Raw genomic sequence first — 20,880 nt, 5'->3', positions numbered from 1 at the left:
CAGTGCTACCAACTAGTCTACCATGGTTTCACACATTTCCATAAAAAATATATACTGTTCATATACGGCTACTTTCACTTTATTTTTCATTTTCAGTAAAATGTCATTAGTTACTCTGCTGTGCAGCCTAAATTATAAGCACATTGATATTTTGTTGGGGTTTGTGAACTTATGAATATTAGTTTACATGTTGCTTGCAGAAAAAAACATATCCATGGATTCCATATGTTTTCTTATGACCAAATTGGAATGAAAAATGGTAGAAAGATCATAAGTCTAGCTCTAGCATTATACATTATTGGCATCCTGGTAGTTAAGAGCTTACAGTACCATTGAAAATGTCTCGAAAAAGCTTACTGCAAGAGATAGCACCTAGTAAAAGTGCTAATACACTATCCACAGTACAAATTACTACAGATATAATGTCAAATGTGATAATGTGAGCTACTTATATAAGTAATGCATGTTTCACTAATAAATGCAAAAATACACTGAAATAAACACTTATGTGTCAGAGGTCCACCATCATCAAAATGCTTTATCACCATTTAGCACTGTTTCATGCTCTTATGAAACATGGTGACCTTAGTGTGACCTGTGTGTAGTGAATTAAATTGACAGTAAGGGTTCTCACGTCTACATGATATTGAGAAATCTTTGATATATGAATAAAGGAATAAGAAGTTCATAAAGGAAGAGGTACCATCTTATTTTACTTGCTAGGGCCTTTGAATGTACCACCTGCAGCAAAGTATATAACCCCTACTGTAATTTGCAAGGCTATTAGAAGTCATCATGGATTTCCATGACCATACAAAAGGGTTAAATAATTTATGTAAACAAATTTCATATATAGGTCATAGAACCTCCTGTGATCCTCCTTTTCAATAATATCTATTTCTACCCCTTCATTCTACTGTATGTCACTCCTGGGTGCTACTCCTCATAATGCATGTCCCTTTAATTATTTTTGGCCCAGGCCTGACCCTTGCCACAATTCATAGCCCTATCACCGGCTTCCCTACAAGGGAACTCAAATACCAACCCTAACTCAGAAGCAATCTCCTTTTCCCCAACCACCCCAAGACAAGAGCTGCTCAAGGTAAAAGAGGCCTACAATCCCCACTTTCAATCCCTTGTGGCATTTCCTTGCTTACCCTATGCTTGACCTATATGGTTCCCTAATTCACAACCCTGTTGCTCCCCCTTTCCTGGCTCACTTTCCCCTTTTCCTGTCTAACTTAACTCAAATCTAGATTACAGTTTTCAGCAATCTAACCTGGTCCATGTGGTTTATAACTTCCTGCAAATCCCTCATACTGTACTTTGGTAATCTACCACTAAACTATCAATTTTTTACATGAGCAGTAATGATGCTCAGTAAGTATTATTACTACTTGGTTAAAAAAAATGTAAAGTTTACATTTAAATTTACAGTTGTCCCCCTGGCCAACATAGAAGAACGCATGCTTGATTTATACAGCAATCACTTTTTGAACTGAGCAATCCTTTGTTCAAGGCTGAATTCTTCATTCCCAAGCCTTACCCTCCCACCAATAAAAGCTTTAATGTTTTTCCCATTACAGTGAATGGCAAGTAGATTTCTGCAGAGACATCCATTTTGATTGCCACAAACTTCCGTACGAGGACTAAGGAGATCAAAAGCACCTGTGTGTAGTGAGCTTAATACATGCAGTTTGTCTTGTTACTGAACAAACAGTCATACATTGTTTACATTGTTTTCAAACCCCACAATTGTTCAATATTATTTTTAATACTGTTAGCCCATATCACCATTTTTATCAAGAAGAACGTGCTTATACTTCACATATTTTATACCATGCCTATACTAATCAGTGTTTACTTTTTAGACTGTGGCAAGATGAAAGGTTTAGGTGATTACAACATTACTGACTTATTAATCCTTTTATATAGGTTATGTATTAGAAAAGATTCTCAAGTTAGTTCCATATTGCTTTGCTTTAAAAAAAAACCTTTCCCTTGAACGATTGTAAATAATGCACTAAACGTATCTATCATGTTGTTACAATAAAACTGATTAAGGGAAATGGGAGGAAATGTTTAACAAGGCTACCAATTTATCAATGTAGTGTGACATCCTTCTTTTAGGACACAGTGAGTCATCCATGAAATTAGTTAGACAAGACAACTGCAATATCATCAGTTAGACGGACAAAACTCTGTTACATAGAATTTTTTTTTACTGTGCCAGCACCCAGGGGCATACATCACTACAACATTGGCTTTTAAGACTAGTGGAGGCATGTAATATGTTTCTTTAGCCCAAAAACATTTGCAAAGACCATTGAGAATGTTAGCCACCATGTTTGCATCCCTTTTGTCTGATTGCCAACTTAAATGGCTTCCTCACAAAGTTTGCACCTGATTGGTTTTTGTGAACATTCGCAGTGTATGTAATAAAATTTCCCAACTGCAAAGTGTATTTTGCAACCAAATATTTAACAAAACTCCAGACGGGGTGTTACTGCTAACCTTTGCTTTGCGATGTATTGACATTGCGCACAAGGGGCTGATTTTGGCCAGAAACGACTGTTTTTGCATTTACTGTGTGCATAGTGACAAGCGGGTGACATTCATTTCTGTCACTATACCCAAGGGGCAGTGGAGTTTAATCTGGCTTTTCTACACTGGTATAAAACTGAAAAAACAGCTGCAGAAAATGCCAGTCTGTCCTGTTCCGTCCCATAAGCACAAGCAGAAAAACTGCACTGTATCAGAATAACCCTATTATTATTTGTGTATGGCTTGTATATACTAAAATGTTCATAATGCCACACTTACCTACTTAAGTTCATTTCTCTGAACAAGGGTTTGCAAACTTTAGTTACCCAAATTGGAAATATGCACAAATACTGTATGTACAACTAACCTAGCTGTACTTAAAGGGGCTGTTCACCTTCAAATTAAAGGAAAACTATACCCCCCAAACAATGTAGGTCTCTATTAAAAGATACTGAGTAAAACAGCTCATGTGTAAAACCCTGCTTCATGTAAATGAACCATTATCATAATAATATACATTATTAGTAGTATGTGCCATTGGGTAATCATAAATAGAAAATTGCCATTTTAAAAAATAAGGGCCGCCCCCTGAGATTGTAAGATTCACTGTGCACACATACAAACCATGTGGTTTGTATGTGTGCACAGTGAATCTGACAATCTCAGGGGGCGGCCCTTATTTTTTAAAATGGCAATTTTCTATTTATGATTACCCAATGGCACATACTACTAATAATGTATATTATTATGATAATGTAAGGTCACATGAGCCAATTAACAGACAGAGTTCTGCCTTTTGCTTCCTCACTTCTTCCTGTTACAGTTAGTGTTGTAGTATTTCTGGTCAGGTGATCTCTGAGGCAGCACAGATAGAGTCACGAAATGGTGGTTCAAGGCAAGAGATGTAAAAGGGCAGTATTTATGTAAATATATATTCCAGTTTGGTAAGATTCTTTAATATGTCATTCAGTTTGATATAAACTATCTGTTGCTTAAGTATTCATTTTGGGGGTATAGTTTTCCTTTAACTTTCAGTATGATGTAGAGAGTGATTTGCAATTGGTTTTCATTTTTAGAATTTGTGGGTTATTTAGCTTTTTATTCAGCAGCTCTCCAGTTTGCAATTTCAACTATCTGGTTTCTACGGTCCGAATTACCCTAGCAACCATGCATTGATTTGAATAAGAGACTGGGATATGAATGGGAGAGGGCCTAAATAGAAAGACGAGTAATAAAAATTAGTAGTAACAATAAATTGGTAGTCTTGCAGTTCATTTGTTTTTTAGATGGTCTCAGTGACCCCCATTTGAAAGCTGGAAATAACAACTTCGGCTGACTTCTGAAAACAAAGCGCTCCAAGTGCCATCCCGTCTCCGATTTAGATTGTAGCCGGTGGGAAGGCATTGTGGGGAAAAAAGAGGCGATTTGTCACTGGGCGACTAACCTCCCTCAAATAGCATTGTGTGCCTCTACCCTTAAGGTGGTTATTTATCAAAGGTCGTTTTTAGAGGTGTGTGAGGTTTTTTTAAACCTTGAATGAACTCACAACTCAAATCTTATCTAATTTATGAAAAAACTCAAATCTGTGAATTCAGGGAATTCATGAAGGCCAAAAACTTCAAATGGTTCAAGGGGACCTCTGCCATTGACATATTCAAGAAATCCCTGGTCCCATGCAATGTGGATAATAGTTCCTATACAATCTGGATAACAGGTCCCATACCTATAATTAGAACTATAGTCATTATAGTGAGCCACCATGAAGCTACATCTTGGTAGGCAGTTTATCTTAATATTCTATATTGGGAATGGGCAAGGAGAAGGTAAAATCACCAAATTCAACCCTTTACATCCCAGTTAATGCAGAATACACAGCACTGCTAGAAATCCCAGCACGCTAGCACCATAGATTCTACATTGCCATGTTTCTCGTTCATCTGTGCCTAACTTTCTATACAAATAAAATGTGCTAAACTAAGGATACAAAGCAGGTAAGTGTATTAGAAGTGCTACAAAATAGAACAATAATCAATGACAGTATCATGTCCAATGAAATGTCATCAATTCAAAAGTGTATTCTCAGCAAATACTTACATTTACAGTGAAAAAGAAGAGTATATGCTACATATTTCTATGATCATAAGGTGAAACCACTTTTACAATTCCAGGACTGATTTTGCAAGTATTTGTTGATTTTTCAAAAATGAATATGTAGACTAATATGGAAACTACTTCCCGTAGAGTTCCCCTAGATTGTTTTAGTCAGATATTCATTTTAATGTTGCTTAATAGCTCTCATAGACCATGTCCCATGAAGTACCACATATTCACCAAATTTACAGCCAAATTTATCAAATGTCGAGTCGTGTTTTCCTGAAAAATCTAGTTTTTTGAGGGTAGTTTTCAGTCATAAACTACAATTTTCGGGTTAAAAAAACTCAGATTTATTTTACCCCAACCTGGAAATAGCTCGAATCCAAAAATACTCCAGCTAAAACCTGTCATGGTCATGTAGGAATCAATGGCAGAGGTCCCTTCAACCATTTGAAGATGTTAATAGCCTTCATGATGTTAGGGAGTTTTTCTGTGGGTTTTGCATGAAAACTCGATTAATTCGAGCAATTCGAGTTTTTTCCCCGCAGAAAAACTCAATTAATTCAAGTTTTCAAGTTTTTAACCCCAAATTCACTGATTTCAGTTTTTCCATTCTAAATTTTTCTTAAATTAGAAACAATTCGAGTTGTGAGTTCATTCAAGGTAAAACAAAAACTCCCAAACCACTAAAACTTGACCTTTGATAAATGACCCCCTTAATTATGTTGGCTTTGAAGAAGCCAACATACTGTTCTACTAGTTCAGCTCGTTCTTCTTATTATGTTGGCTATGAAATAGCCAACATACTGTTCTTCGAGTTCAGCTCGTTCTTCTTCTTCTTATTATTATTGGCGAACCCCATTTTCTAAACGCTACTCCTCCTACAGTTTTAGGGGTGCAAGCGCCAAACTTTCCACACTTATTCCTCTTATAGCAAAGTACGTTGCTTGTGCTTTAATAGGCGACCCCCCGACGACCCCTTTTTTCCCATTGACTTTGACAGGGAAAAATTTCAAATCGCCGCCACTCGTACAGTTTTGAAGATACAGTCCCCAAACTCGGACCACATATTGTTGATGTCACCCCGAATAAAAATAAGTATTTTGGGGGGGCACCCCAAAGTGGGCGGAGCTACCAACGCCCAATGAAAATTTAGCAATTTTCTATACGCTACTCCTCCCAGAGGTTTAGGAGTACAATTATGATACTTTGCACACTTGTTCGGCTCATACCCGAATAGGTTGCTTGTGCTTTGTTAAGAGATCCCACCCTCCGTGCCCCTGTGGCGACCCCCCGACGACCCCATTTTTCCCCATAGACTTTCATTGGAAAACTTGAAACTTTTGCCACTTGTACAGCTTTGAAGTTACACTCACCAAACTTGGGTCATTTAGTCATGAGGTGAAGCTGAAAAATTCTGTCCTATTTTGGGGACCCACCCCGCCCCTGTGGCGACCCCCCGACGACCCCTTTTTTCCCATTGAGATTGACAGGGAAAAATTTCAAATCGCTGCCACTTGTACAGTTTTGAAGATACAGTCCCCAAACTCGGACCACATATAGTTGGTCACCCCGAATAAAAATAAGTATTTTGGGGGGGCACCCCAAAGTGGGCGGAGCTACCAACGCCCAATGAAAATTGAGCAATTTTCTAAACGCTACTCCTCCCAGAGTTTTAGGAGTACAATTATGAAACTTTGCACACTTGTTCGACTCATACTCGAATAGGTTGCTTGTGCTTTGTTAAGCGATCCCAACCTCCGTGCCCCTGTGGCGACCCCCCGACGACCCCTTTTTTCCCCATAGACTTTCATTGGAAAACTTGAAACTTTTGCCACTTGTACAGCTTTGAAGTTACACTCACCAAACTTGGCTCATTTAGTCATGGGGTAAAACTGAAAAATTCTGTCCTATTTTGGGGACCCAAAAAAGTGGGCGGAGCCGCAAACAACCAATCAGATTTTCCCTATTGACTTCAATGAGAAAATGTAAACAGCTGTAATTCTCACAGTATTAAAGCTAGAGCTCTCCCAAACTTGGCACCGTGGGTCACTGGGTGACTCGGCTAAAATTTACCTAAAGTGGGCGGAGTCTACAGCAGCCAATCAAATTTCAGCCATTCAAATAAATAGGAAAATGTTAAACTGCTGCCGCTCTTAGACGGTTAATGGCAGGGTCCTCAAACTTGGCACAGTTGGTCACTGGGGGACTGGGATTAAAATTAAGAAAAGTGGGTGGAGCCAAAACCAACCAATCAGATTTCTTTGATTGATTTTAAAGAGAACAATTAAGAAGGCTGCCATTCTCTCAGTATTGATGTCAGGGACCTTGAATATCACAAATGTGGTCGCTGGGGGTTTCCACTTCAAGTTTAGAAAAAGTGGGCGGAGCCACCAACAACCAATCGAATTTCATTCATTGATTTTCAATAGAAAAACATAAAAATGCTGCCATTTTTACACAATAAATGACAGCATTCCCAAACTTTGGAATGTTAGTCACTGAGTGACTGTGGTTCACAATTAGGAAAAAAAAGGGGCGGGGCAACAACAGCCAATCAGATTTCAGCCATTGACCTTAATTAAAAATGATAAACTGCTGCTATTATCACGGTTTAAATGCTAGGTGTACCAAACTTGGCTCAATTACTCACTGGGTGACTGCGGTCAAAATTTAGGAAAAGTGGGTGGAGCCAAAAACGGCCAATCAGTTTTCACCTATTGACTTCAATGTAAAATTTTTGATTACTGCCGTTCTCACAGTTTTAAAACCAGAGGTCCCAAACTTAGCACTGACCATGACTAGGTAACTGGGGTTAAAATTCAGAAAACTGGGCGGAGCTTAAGACAGCCAATCAGATTTCTTTGATTGATTTTAATGGGAACAATTAAGAAGGCTGCCATTCTCACAGTATTGATGTCAGGGACCTTGAATATCACAAATGTGGCCACTGGGGGGTTTCCACTTCAAGTTTAGAAAAAGTGGGCGGAGCCACCAACAACCAATCGAATTTCATTCATTGATTTTCACTAGAAAAAAATAAAAATGCTGCCATTTTTACACATTAAATCACAGCATTCACAAACTTTGAAATGTTAGTCACTGAGTGACTGTGGTTCATAATTAGGAAAAAAAGGGGCGGGGCAACAACAACCAATCAGATTTCAGCCATTGACCTTAAAGAAAAATGATAAACTGCTGCTATTATCACAGTTTAAATGCTAGGTGTACCAAACTTGACTCAATTACTCACTGGGTGACTGCGGTCAAAATTTAGGAAAAGTGGGTGGAGCCAAAAACAGCCAATCAGTTTTCACCTCTTGACTTTAATGTAAAATTTTGTATTACCGCCGTTCTCACAGTTTTAAAACCGGAGGCCCCAAACTTGGCACTGACCATGACTAGGTAACTGGGGTTAAAATTCAGAAAACTGGGCAGAGCTTAAGACAGCCAATCACATTTTACCAAACGCTATTCAATGGGAATATTTAAATTCCTGTCAATCTTACACTGTTAATGTAAGAGTGCTCAAACTTGGTCCATTTGGTGAAGGGGTGACTGGGATGCAAATTTTTAAAAGTGGGCGGAGCCAAAAATAGCCAGTTTGTTTGAATGGATTTCAATGGTAAAATTGGATTGTCTTTAAATTTCACCGTTTTAATCCGGATTCTACCGACTTTGTGTACTCTCTAGGCACCGGGGGCGACTGGGCAAGACACCTATAGCGTTTCATAGCCAACATCCCGTGGTTTCTTCAGAAACGACACCCTCTAGTTATTATTATTAGCGCCCCCCGGTTTTCTAAACGCTACTCCTCCTACAGTTTTAGGGGTACAAGCGCCAAACTTTCCACACCTATTCGCCTTATAGCAAAGTACATTGCTTGTGCTTTAGTAAGCGATCCCACCCACTGCGCCCGTGCGGCGGACCACCGAAGACGCCGTTTTTCGTATTGACTTTGACAGGTAAAATTTTCAAATCGCTGCCGCTCGTACAGTTTTGAAGCTACACTCCCCAAACTCGGACCACATATTGTTGGTGCCACCCCGAATAAAAATATGTATTTTGGGGGGGCACCCCAAAGTGGGCGGAGCTACCAACAGCCAATGAAATTTTAGCAATTTTCTAAACGCTACTCCTCCCAGAGTTTTAGGAGTACAATTATGAAACTTTGCACACTTGTTCGGCTCATACCCGAATAGGTTGCTTGTGCTCTGTTAAGCAATCCCACCCTCCGTGGCCCTGTGGCGACCCCCCAAAGACCCCATTTTTTCCCATAGACTTTCATTGGGAAATTTGAAACTTTTGCCACTCGTACAGCATTAAAGTTACACTCACCAAACTTGGGTCACTTAGTCATGGGGTCAACCTGAAAAGTTCTGTCACATTTTGGGGACTCCAAAAAGTGGGCGGAGCAACAAACAGCCAATCAGATTTTCCCTATTGACTTCAATGAGAAAATGTCAAACACTGTCATTCCCACAATGTTAAAGCCAGAGACCCAAAACTTGGCACCATGGGTCACTGGGGTTCAAATTTGGAAAAGTGGGCGGAGTCTACCACAGCCAATCAAATATTAGCCATTTGTTTCAATGGGAAAGGTTAAAACTGTCGCCGCTCTTAGATTGTTCATGGGAGGGTCCTCAAACTTGGCACAGTTGGTCCCTGGAGGACCGGGATCAAAATCTGGAAAAGTGGGTGGAGCCAAAAACAACCAATCAGATTTCTTTGATGATTTCAATGGGAAAAATTAAAATTGCTGCCATTTGCACGTTATTGATGTCATGGACCTCGAATATCACAAATGTGCTCACTGGGTGTTTGCACTTCAAAGTTAGGAAAAGTGGGTGGAGCCACAAACAACCAATCAAATGTCATTCATTGATTTTCAAGAGAAAAACATAAAACTGCTGCCATTTTTACAGGTTAAATGTCATGATTCCGAAACCTTAAAGTGTTAGTCACTTGGTGACTCTGGTTCAGAATTAGGAAAAAAAGGGGGCGGGGCAACAACAGCCAATCGGACTTCAGCCATTGACCTTAATGAAAAACGCCAAATTGCTGCTATTATTATGGCGTCCATGCCAAGTGTCCCAAACTCAGCACAATTACTCACTGGGTGACTGTGGTCAAAATTTAGGGAAAGTGGGCGGAGCCAATAACAGCCAATCAGATTTTACCTATTGACTTCAATGTAAAAGTTTCAAATACTGCCATTCTCACAGTTTTAAAGCCAGAGGCCCCAAACTTGGTACAGACCATGACTGGGTGACTGGGGTTAAAATTTGGAAAACTGGGTGGAGCTTAAAACAGCCAATCAAATGTTACCTATTGCTAATCAATGTCAATATATAAGTTGCTGCCATTCTTTCACAGTTAATGGCAGGGACATCAAACTTGGCACAGTCGGTCACAGGGGGACTGGGGTTCAAATTTTAAAAGTGGGTGGAGCCAAAAACAGCCAATCAGGTTTTTTGGATTGATTTTAATGGTACAATTTGATCTGCTTCGATTTTCACAGTTTTAAACCAGATTCTACCAACTTTGTGTACTCTCTATGCACCAGGGGCGACTGGCCCCAACACCTCTTGCGTTTCAAAGCCAACATCTTGTGGTTTCTTCAGAAACGACACCATCTAGTTTAAATTGTTAAAGTAAATGTACGATTTGTATTTCTTTACAGTAGGTATGTTGGATGTCCTCTGCCAGCTACTTGCACTTTCCAAAGATTCTCTCTGCAATTTAAACTCCAATGCATGCAATTTATTACACATTAACATGTTTAACAGTAAATAGTTGATTAAAAATTATGCACCAATTTTTTGCTGTAAACATGGATTTATGCTGCACTAATTAATAGCTATACTACACTGTTTATTCACAAAAATAATAACATGATGCATCAGATCTACAGAAAGCTAAATGTATTGTATACATTTATTATGGAGTATAAAGCTGCCAATTCATTAACCTATTTTGTCAACCAGTTACCACATTGGCTAAAATTTGCCTAAATGACACAACATTTTTATTGCATTTCAAAGGAACTGTTACAATTTGCCAGTTTGACAATTTGCCTGATGTCAGACTCAGAACCTTCTAAGTTATCTTATAGGTTTCTAACAGTGACTGGATAGTAATAATTTTGCCAGTTTTTGGTAACTCATCTAAAACCCAATCTCTTATTTAGGGCAAATCATGAAAAATCTGTTCCCTTTATAAAATGAACATCCTTTTTTAAAAATCAGATCTCATTGATATGACAGATTAGAGGGGAAATAATAGTATTAGTTACTTACTGAACTCTTTCTACAGTACCATAAACTGTTCGACAGTATTCAAAACTATCAGGAATATCATATTTCAGTTGAAATATAGGGGAAGGTCCCCATAGGCTTTCTAAGCTTTTTTTGATCTAAGGAATTTTGTTCGATCGATGGATTAAAATCCTTCGAATCGTTAGATTCGAAGGATTTAATCGTTCGATCAAACGATTATTCGTTCGATCGTTCGATCAAACGATTATTCGTTCGATCGTTCGATCGAACGAATATCGCTAAATCCTTCGTCTTCGATATTCGAACTCGAAGGATTTAACTTCGACAGTCAATATCGAGGGTTAATTAACCCTCAATATCCCAACCCTAAGTAAATCTGCCCCTAAGTTTGACCAGGAGCATTAACCCATAGCAACCAGTCAGTAGGTAACATTTACTGGTCACCTGTTTAAAAGCAAAAATCTTGGTTGCTTTGGGTTACTGCCCCTGTACAAATTAAGTGCCTTTTATTAAGTGATTAAGTGATTTAAATCTATGTTCAAAAAAGAGTTAAAATTGGAATACCTAATGCGATACCGAATTTCATTACCGAGTGCAAAGTGAGAAGATGCTTTTTACATAGAAATGTTTTATAAAGCAACATAGCTTAAACTGCATTTTAAATGTTGTTTCTATTGCACTTTTTCCCTGTCACTACTATGTTTATGTAAATAAGAAAAATCACTTTTACATGTTGCCCATATTTTGTGATTACATTTTTTATTAAGTGGCCTCTAAGAAGCAAAAATCTTAAATTCTAGTTTGTCTTCCTTGCATCAGATGTGTCAGCAATGCTCTAACAAATCAGATAGGCAATGCTTTTATCATTAGCTCAAGAATATCCAGGCCAGTGAAATTAAATGAATATGCTTTTATTAATTAGGTGTCAACATAGAAGAATTATGAATGATGTAAAAACATTTAGGGGCTTTGATTATCAAAGGTCAAATGTTAGAGGTTTTTTTTTACCTCGAATGAACTAACCTTGAAACTCAAATGGTATCTTATTTAAGAAAAAAATCAAATGTCAAAAGTTCTGCGAGTTCAAGATTGAAAACTCGAATTGATTGTGGGTTCAGCAGAAAAAAACTTGAATCAATCTAATAAAGTTCTTCCTTTGAGTTTTCAGCCAAAACCCTCCAAAAAACCTTGAACATCAAGCAAGGGCGTTAACCTCTTCAAATGGTTCAAGGAAACTCTACCATTTGTCTACAGAACTACAACAGGTTTTAGGTGGTGTATTTTCAGATTCAAGCTATTTCCAGGGTCGAGGTATAATAAATCTCGAATAGTTATGGAAAAAACAACTCGAACCTTAATAAATCTGCCCCTTTAACTAAATATGCCTTTACAGAATCATGAAGTCATAATGAATTGTGAATTATGCCACTAAGCATCTTAAACATTTTATAATCTGCTAGCTCGTTGCAATACATATAAGCCAGACCCACCACATGCTTGATTATCAGAAGTAAACTTTTAGCGTAGTCATCAGTATGTTTGAATCGCTATATAATACTAAATCCACTGGTAAGCTAAGATTTTCTCTTAGTAACAGCTTATATACTTTGCAATCAGTCTCTATAATACTCAAGTGAACTATAACCCATAAGATGTTATGTTCCATAAAGTACAATGTTAAGAAACGTGACAAGTATATGAAGAGAGAACACTTTTTCAAGGCGTTAGGGTAAATGCTCAGGCTCTTAAAAAGCTTAACATTTGCCATTAAAGTTAAGATAACTCTATTCAAGTTGAAATAACATACTGTACAAATAATACAACACAGAACAGAAGGGGGAGTGTAAAGTTGTGATTGTGGCCTTTACGTTGAAGCATGAAGTCAAATAACCCATTTATATGAACAACCAGGTGGTGTTTACCTATTTAAGTATGTTACAATCCATGGTGTATGAATAAAACATTGAAAAATTACTACAAAGGGCCACTGCTAGTTGTAAAATTCCCCAGCAGCCTGATATAGCCCCAATTGTCTAAAAAAAAACAGCCCACCCATAAGTATGCTTTTTAAATAGGTTAAAAGTGGCTTTGCCAAGGTTCCTTTGACAGGAACTGACTCTTAACAGGCTTCTATGTGTATCCACAAGGACACTTTCTCAAACTATGATGCCAGCGTCTCTGAGGCTTATAAATCTAGTAAAGTTTAGCAACACATGGAAATAACTTTTGGAAGATGTAATAAGGGATAAAATACTTGACTAATATTGAAAATTACAATACTATGAGTTTGTGCCACCATAGTTTCATGCATAACAGATCTTGCCAAACTAATTTCATTGCCTTGAAGAGGTGAGCAGGACCTTGACTCTGGGATGACAGTGGATGTGATGTACTGAGACTTTGCTAATGCATTTCATACAGTACCACACAGAAGGTTTATAGCTAAATTAGGGAATGTTGGCCTGAAACATAATATCTGTACTTAGAAAGAGAACTGGCTGAAGGATAGATTAGAGTGGCGGTAAATGGAACTTTTTATAATTGGACCACTGTTGTTAGGGGAGAATTGGAGGGATCTGTCCTTGGTCCCTTGCTTTTTAAATTGTTTTTAATGACCTAGAAGTGGGCATTATAATCACTGTCTCTATTTTTGCTGACGATACTAAATTGTGCAGAACTGTAATTTCCATGCAAGATGCTACTTTGCAGAGCGATTTGACTAGAATAGAAATCTCGGCAGCAAACTGAAATATGAGGTTCAATGTTGATAAGAGCGAAGTTATGCACTTTGGTAAAAATACTGCCTTACTATGAACAATTAAGAAGAATTAGTTCCTGCTATATGTTCTTTATTAACTGGCAATACATGAAAAGATATGCTTCTTTGGCATGATTACTAAATAAGCAAATCTATGTCTGATCTGGCCACCCACATTGTGGGCTAAATTAGATGAATCCAATTGTTTGGCAAATTAATAGTTCTTTATAGGGAACTATGCAGGTCCATTGGGAGAGAACCGCATCAGAGGGATTTCTAAATATGGTGGATAGATATGACTGATCCAGATTTGCCCCAGTATAATAAACTATCAACGCAGTCTGGAGGTGTCAAGTTAGCAACTATTGTTGGCCACCTTAAAACACAAGTATAATTGCATCTGTTTTAATGCATTGACTGAGATTGTGGCAGACACTACTCCATGAATCCTGGAATCATGGGGGGAATCTTGTATTATGGGTAAAAAAAATATTATGCTTTTTTTCTGAAATTGCACTTTGCACACACTGCACTTGTGTTCATAAATGAACCCTGATATCTTTCTGTTCAGTATCTGCCAAAAATACTTTTCTTGGTAGCCATAGTCTTACTTCAGAAAGGTTTGATAATTTAATTAGCTAAAGACGAATGATGATCAATATAGCCTAATCTTCTTGGTAAAGTTGGCTCTGCAGCCCTTTTGGAATAATGGCAGCATACATGTCAAAGTAGTAGCTTATTTATTTATTTATATATTTATTATATCAAAGGTTCTGATTTAATCCTCAAATGCACTGCACTCATTTTATTCCTGTGCAAAAAAACTTGATCTTCTAAAACAAAACAAATGGTGAAATGGTGAACAAATAAAAGCAACTTAAAGATTTTCACCACAAAGCTATATTAGATGAATAAGCAATGCTCGTCCCTTTTGCTGACACTTTAAGCTAGCAATTAAGGTCACAAAACCACTAAGAAAAAATGGATGGCAACAACTTTTTAATCCATTGTAGGCATTGAATGGATTCACAGCTTGTGAGTCAATCATCCCAAGATAGAATATATTTGAAAATAGTTAAATAAAAAGTTCTAAAATTAAACCAGGATGAATCAGTATATGTGTAACAACCTCTTATTTTATCCCTTTTATGACTGTGTATACATCCAACCAACACAACCTATAATTTATATATTTTTCACCATCTTTTCTAAAGTCACTGCCTTCCCTGTAAAGTTCAGTATAGAGAAGAGTTTTGCCCTTTTAAGACAGAAAATGAAATATTGATTGTAACCATTTGCCAAAGGAAACTGAAACCCTTGTGCAACAATAAAATTAACAAGTGGCTTGGCTCTTTCAAGCCTGTGCGCAGGGAATAATAAAGCTAACAATAAAGTGGCTTTGTTACTGCAGTTTGTACAAACTACAGGTGATACATATTGAGTTATGAGTCAGTAACATTTCCAAGAATAGGTTGTCTCTGCCTAATGGCCTAAGGTTATATAGTCTAATAAAATCCAGACCACCATCAATCTGCTTTTTTGGCCTTGGCTGCCTTTACACCTTTGAGGATAGAATTATTAAGATGTTGGCATTACACTGAGAATTTGAGTGATACAATTGTTCCTTGTTAAAACACTAGCTAATGTATTTCAATTCTTATTACTTCCTGTTAGCATCCAAATACCCTCAGAAAATAATTAAAATTACATTCTTTGATCCTCAAAAAGATTAATTGCATTCTGCTCGCATTTTAGAATATATAAATTAATGAAGTGCAAAGTCTTCTACTATTATGTCCATGGGCTAAGCCAAGTATCATATCCGTAATAGAGGGACAGCTCAGACTCTTCAAACTTTTTATATGTTACACTAATTTAGGCAATATTAGCAGAAACCTGGATGAGGGTATGATTTTAAAGGGATGCTACCAAAATATAATATATATACAGTAGGTATGGTACCTGTTATCCAGAATGCTCGGGACCAGGGGCTTTCCGGATAATGGATCTTTCTATAATCTGTATCTTCACACCTAGAAAATCATTTAAACATTAAATAAACCCAATAGGCTGGTTCTGACTTGAATAAGGATTAATTCAATCTTAGTTTGGATCAAGTACAAGGTACTGTTTTATTATTACAGAGAAAAACGAAATTATTTTTAAAAATTTGGATAAAATAGAGTCTATAGGAGACAGCCTTTCTGTAATTCGGAACTTTTTGGATAACAGGTTTTCGGATAACAGATCCCCTACCTGTATAATATTATATTACAGTATTAGGTTTTCTTGAAACTAATAGTCACTTTTGTGGTTGCAAATCTCCTTACACAGCATGTATATATATATATATATATATATATATATATATATATATATATATATATATATATATATATATATATATATATATATATATATATATATATATATATATATACTATATTCTAGATAAGTAATTCTAACTATGTCTAACGGAGCTTAAGGATAAGTTATTTCTTAATTTTTAAAGCTTAATAGCTTGATTATTTAAAAAACTGTGTAGAGGATTTGAGGGATAATGTACACCACCAAATCATAAACCATGACAAAGAGGTACATAAACAGACACCTATTACATATTACATGGCGATTAGTAATTAATACAGCCTGTAGCATCAGCTTATTGGACAAGACAACCTCATTTTCTTATTGATAATTTTGTGACGACACCTAAGCTTAGCTTCTCAACAGCTGCTCAGAGTCCACTGAGCATCTTTCCAAGATGGTGGCCCCCTGTGACAAGTCCTGGATCATTGCTGCTATTGACAAGCTGAAACTTTAGGCTGGTGCAATAAGTTCAGTATATAAAATATGGCATTTTAGCCATATTCGTAAAACATTCATGAACCTGCAAAAAATTTGCGACGCACATTGAAGTCAACAATTTTTACACGACAAGCTGCCTTAGTTCACATATCAACTTTTAGGTCTAGGGCACAGAGCATTGGTTCCACTGCTCTCTGTCTATGTTTTTTTTTTTTTTTTGGAAGCTGAGAGAAGTGGATCCACTCCCTTACCCAGCTCATTTGATGACCTTGTAATTTGATTAACTTTGATTTACATTGTAAGACACTTTAATTTTTAGAGATATCAGTCTTTGCATTTTTGCCATAATTGATGTAATCAATAATGTGAATCAGATAGTGGATAATTACATGTTAATACTGATGAATGTTGTATATATATATAGTTATTAAAAAAGCTTGATTTTATCTGTTTGGGTAAAAAACTTAATAAAATAGAGTGAAGATCTGAATTGTAGGATTTTTCCTAAAACCTTGCTTTTTTTCAAGGTTTAACCAAAAAAAAGACCACAGAAATTCAAAATAGGATAGGACCTCTGCCATTGACTTATATACAACCTCGGCAGGTCTGAGATGGCTGTTTTTCAGATAAAATTTTTCATTTTTTTTTTTAAAAACTCAAATTGTTCGAGACTTATTGAAGCTAGATGCTGCAAAAAAGCTTTTTGCAGCATCTAGCTTCAATAAGTCTCGAACAATTTGAGTTTTTAAAAAAAAAAAAAATGAAAAATTTTAGTTTTGCCCCAAAAAGCTGGTCCAGATAAATTCAGAGTTTGGTAAATTACCCCCTTAGTATATGAAATTGGAGCACAAAGAATGTATCCCTCTGTTGCTTTTTTCCCTTTGAAATGTTAGTGTTAAAGGAAAATGTTTTTACATTATATCAAACTTGGAGCAATGTATAACTAAGAAGACAACATTCCATGGGCAGATATAATGCCTAGGACTCTGAATGAGCTTTCTATAAAAAGTTGTGTAATTTTGTAATTGAAGTGATCAATAGTCCCTGAACCTCCCAGATGAAGGCAGCCTGCTGATGTCTAGATCTCAAAATGTGATGATTTTGCTAAGACTCATCAACTTGTTTGGAAAAATGAGACAAAAATTCACACGCAAGGGCACATTTAATAACAAAGTGCTATTTGCAAGAAGATGATACTAAGACCCATGTTTTTACCCACAATGCAATATTATTTCATAGAATTTCTATTAGGTTTCTGTTAGTAAATTGAGGGAAGATGGGCAGAATATTTGGGCTACACCTACATACCCATTAACTGTGGGCAATTCAAGTCCCCTATAGACATGAAAAACACATTGGGGTATATTTATCAAAGAGTGAAGTTAATAGTGAAGTTCCGCCTCTAGAGTGAAATGCCGCCACTCCCCATTCATTTCTATGGGATTTTTAAAGGCATATTCATCAAAGGGTGAACTTTCACTTTCACCCATTGATAAATACGCCTTTCAAAATCCCATAGAAATGAATTGAGAGCTGCGGAATTTCACTCTAGTGGCGGAACTTCACTCTTTGATAAATTTACCCCACAGTGCTTTATGCTAGATCAAGGCAAGTTCTAAATGTATGGCTTCCTGTAAAACGTAAGCTGTGATGTCATTTTTCATTTGAACTGTCACTGAATGTGTGTGTTGGTTATAAGATTGGGCAGCAGAGATATAAACTATACTATAATGATTTGAGAAATAGAGATATAAAAGAGGATTTTGTTGACACTGGATAAGAGGTCTCTGTGAATGTTCAATGCTCAGTTGTGATGTGAGGAAGTACTGATTTTCTCTGAATGCCTTTTGGTTGTTATACTGTCTTTCCCCTTGATTTATGCCTTTTCTGACAGCCTAGAAAACATCAGTAATATAGCACTACAAGAATCCTCCTGGAAATGTAATAGGGTAATATAAGCAATTTAGGCTGCTGTTTAAACAATTCGTGCCAAGGACAGGCATAAAGTATAATAGATGCTTATTAAAATTGTGATTGCATCTCATAGGTGGCCATTCCTTGATTGATGAATTAGGTGAAAGGGAAAATAGCAGGGGTCCTTAATGACCATCTCACTTACTGTCATACAACCCAGGGAAATAACATGTCATTCTTTAAATGTACTTCTGTCTAAAGCTGCTCCTTGCACTTCTGCTACATTTCTATTTAAACTTGGACTTTGCACTTTGCACACTGCACTTGCACTTACTTTGTGCTCATAAATGAGCCTATGGGACCGATCTAAGAATGATCGAGCATTCAGCTACTAAAAACACGCAACAGTTTCCAAACTCACATGTAGTTCCTTCATTTGAATTCCTCCTCATTTTTTTCCCCCGAAAAGAAAAGAAAAAACTGGGCAGGTTTTAGGTGCTGATCTTTTTCTTTTTTTGAAAAACCTACTCGGGGGATAAAGAAAAGCAGTTGGCTGAAAGCCAAGGTATTTGAATGAAGAAACCACGGAAGAGTTTAGGTACTCTTGTGTGTTCTTAGCAGCTGAAGCCTAACGCATTCTTAAATCAGCCTCTTTGTGTCTTTTTTTTAAAAATAATTTTGATGTATCTTTGGTTTTTCCAAAAGTCTTGAGCAGTGTCGGACAGGTCCACCGGGATACCAAGAAAACTCCCGGTGGGCCCAGGTGTCAGTGGGCCCTCTTGCTTCTAACCATTTGGCATATATCATTCCCTTTAGGAATGAATCTTAATAATGGAACAATAGAGTATAGCAAGTAGATATAAAAGACTTGAAGAATAAAGAGGTTAAGTCAGTAATTTTTATTATACCTGACCCTCTTGTACTTGGGTTAGTAGGTTACACTGAGCAGCTCTTTAGAGGTGGTGAGACATTGGGATCAGGTAACTCATATAGGTGCACTAGACTAATTCTCTCACCCTGTTAGATGTCTCTTGCAAACTGCACATTTGGCAATAATTGTGCATGCACCTTCCCCTGCTTTCTCTGACCTTAAACTATGTGCAAGAGGCCAGCACCACTAGAGTACTACAATGAATAAACAGTGCTTCAGACATTAACATATTACCAAAGGTTACAACCACAGTAGTCCATTTGTCAGAGCTATTATAGATTATGGACCATACTTTGTTATGCTCAGAATCTGTTCATCCAGTGTCCACACTAGCACAAAGCATCCTTTCTGAATCTTTCTGGCCACTTGTTGGAGGGTTAGTAGGAGGCTCAGTAACAGTATGCAAGAACAAGGGCGCAATTTGGAAAAACTCACAGAAAGTGGTAATTTTATCTTTGCTTAAACACTCATTCTAATTACAAATCATTTGTCCTCCTCCCCTCCAGCCACTTGTTGTTTTTAATCTCCCACAGTTCAACACCCCAGCAGGCTGCAAAGTTGTGTTTTATTGGTTCTGCCCATTAACCAGTGTTTTGTTTGATTCACTTTGGCTTTTTTCCTATAAACTTTACATTTTAGCTATGTTTTGCAACAGCAATTAAACTGATTAGAATGACTGGAAGAATTATGTAATTAGAAATTTCATCTGTGGCTTCCTACAGCTACTTACTCATTTTAAGGACAGTAACGCTATCTGTTTCTTTTTCTAACCCCATTCCTGGCCTCCATTCTTGTAAGTCATTCCACAGCTGGCTGGAAGTACTTTACCAAACTAACTAACACAGGGATTTCCATAGAGATTACCATTTGTATACTTTAGATATAATTTAAGATGGGTGCAACAGAACACTTGCAGGTGAGGAGGAGAGTAAACAATAACATTGCATATACAGAAAGGGTCAGAGTTAACCCTGTGGTGGTAATAATAATAGAAGCAAAAATAATAAAGGAAGTTATTTTATTGATTTATTTTATTGATGTCCAAATTATTTCATTGTTAATATTTTGCACAATAATGTTGTAACTCCTTGTAGAATTCACTAGCAGGGAGCGGGCTACCAGTTATATGAGCTTGAGTAGGCTAGGATGGCAGGGAGGAAAAGGGACAAATACCTAGGCAGACGTAGGTAAGGAGGGAAGAGTTAGCATGGGTATATAGTCAGGACTGGGTTGAAGTACGGCCAGAGTGTGGGCTATCCCCCTGCCATCGCCACCTCCACTTTCACCTCCTACATACAGTATGCAACTTTAAAATCCTCCCAACACTCCCTACCTCCCATACCTGAAGCTCATCACTGACAATAATGATCAGTAATAGAGGGAACTGAGATTTGGCATGGGTCATATGCTGCCCCTACAGTCTTGCCACCCTAGACCCAGGCCTTTGTAGCCTTACCACAAATCCAGATAGATGCCATACAAATGTTGTATGGCACCTATCAGCTAATTTATTCTCATGTATCCTGTTTATTTTCTGCTCCATACATCATATA

Source organism: Xenopus laevis, chromosome 5L (assembly GCF_017654675.1).
Source record: "Xenopus laevis strain J_2021 chromosome 5L, Xenopus_laevis_v10.1, whole genome shotgun sequence".
Classification (NCBI taxonomy): domain Eukaryota; kingdom Metazoa; phylum Chordata; class Amphibia; order Anura; family Pipidae; genus Xenopus; species Xenopus laevis.
The sequence above is the reverse complement of the archived record's forward strand: the minus strand, read 5'-3'. Positions refer to the sequence as shown.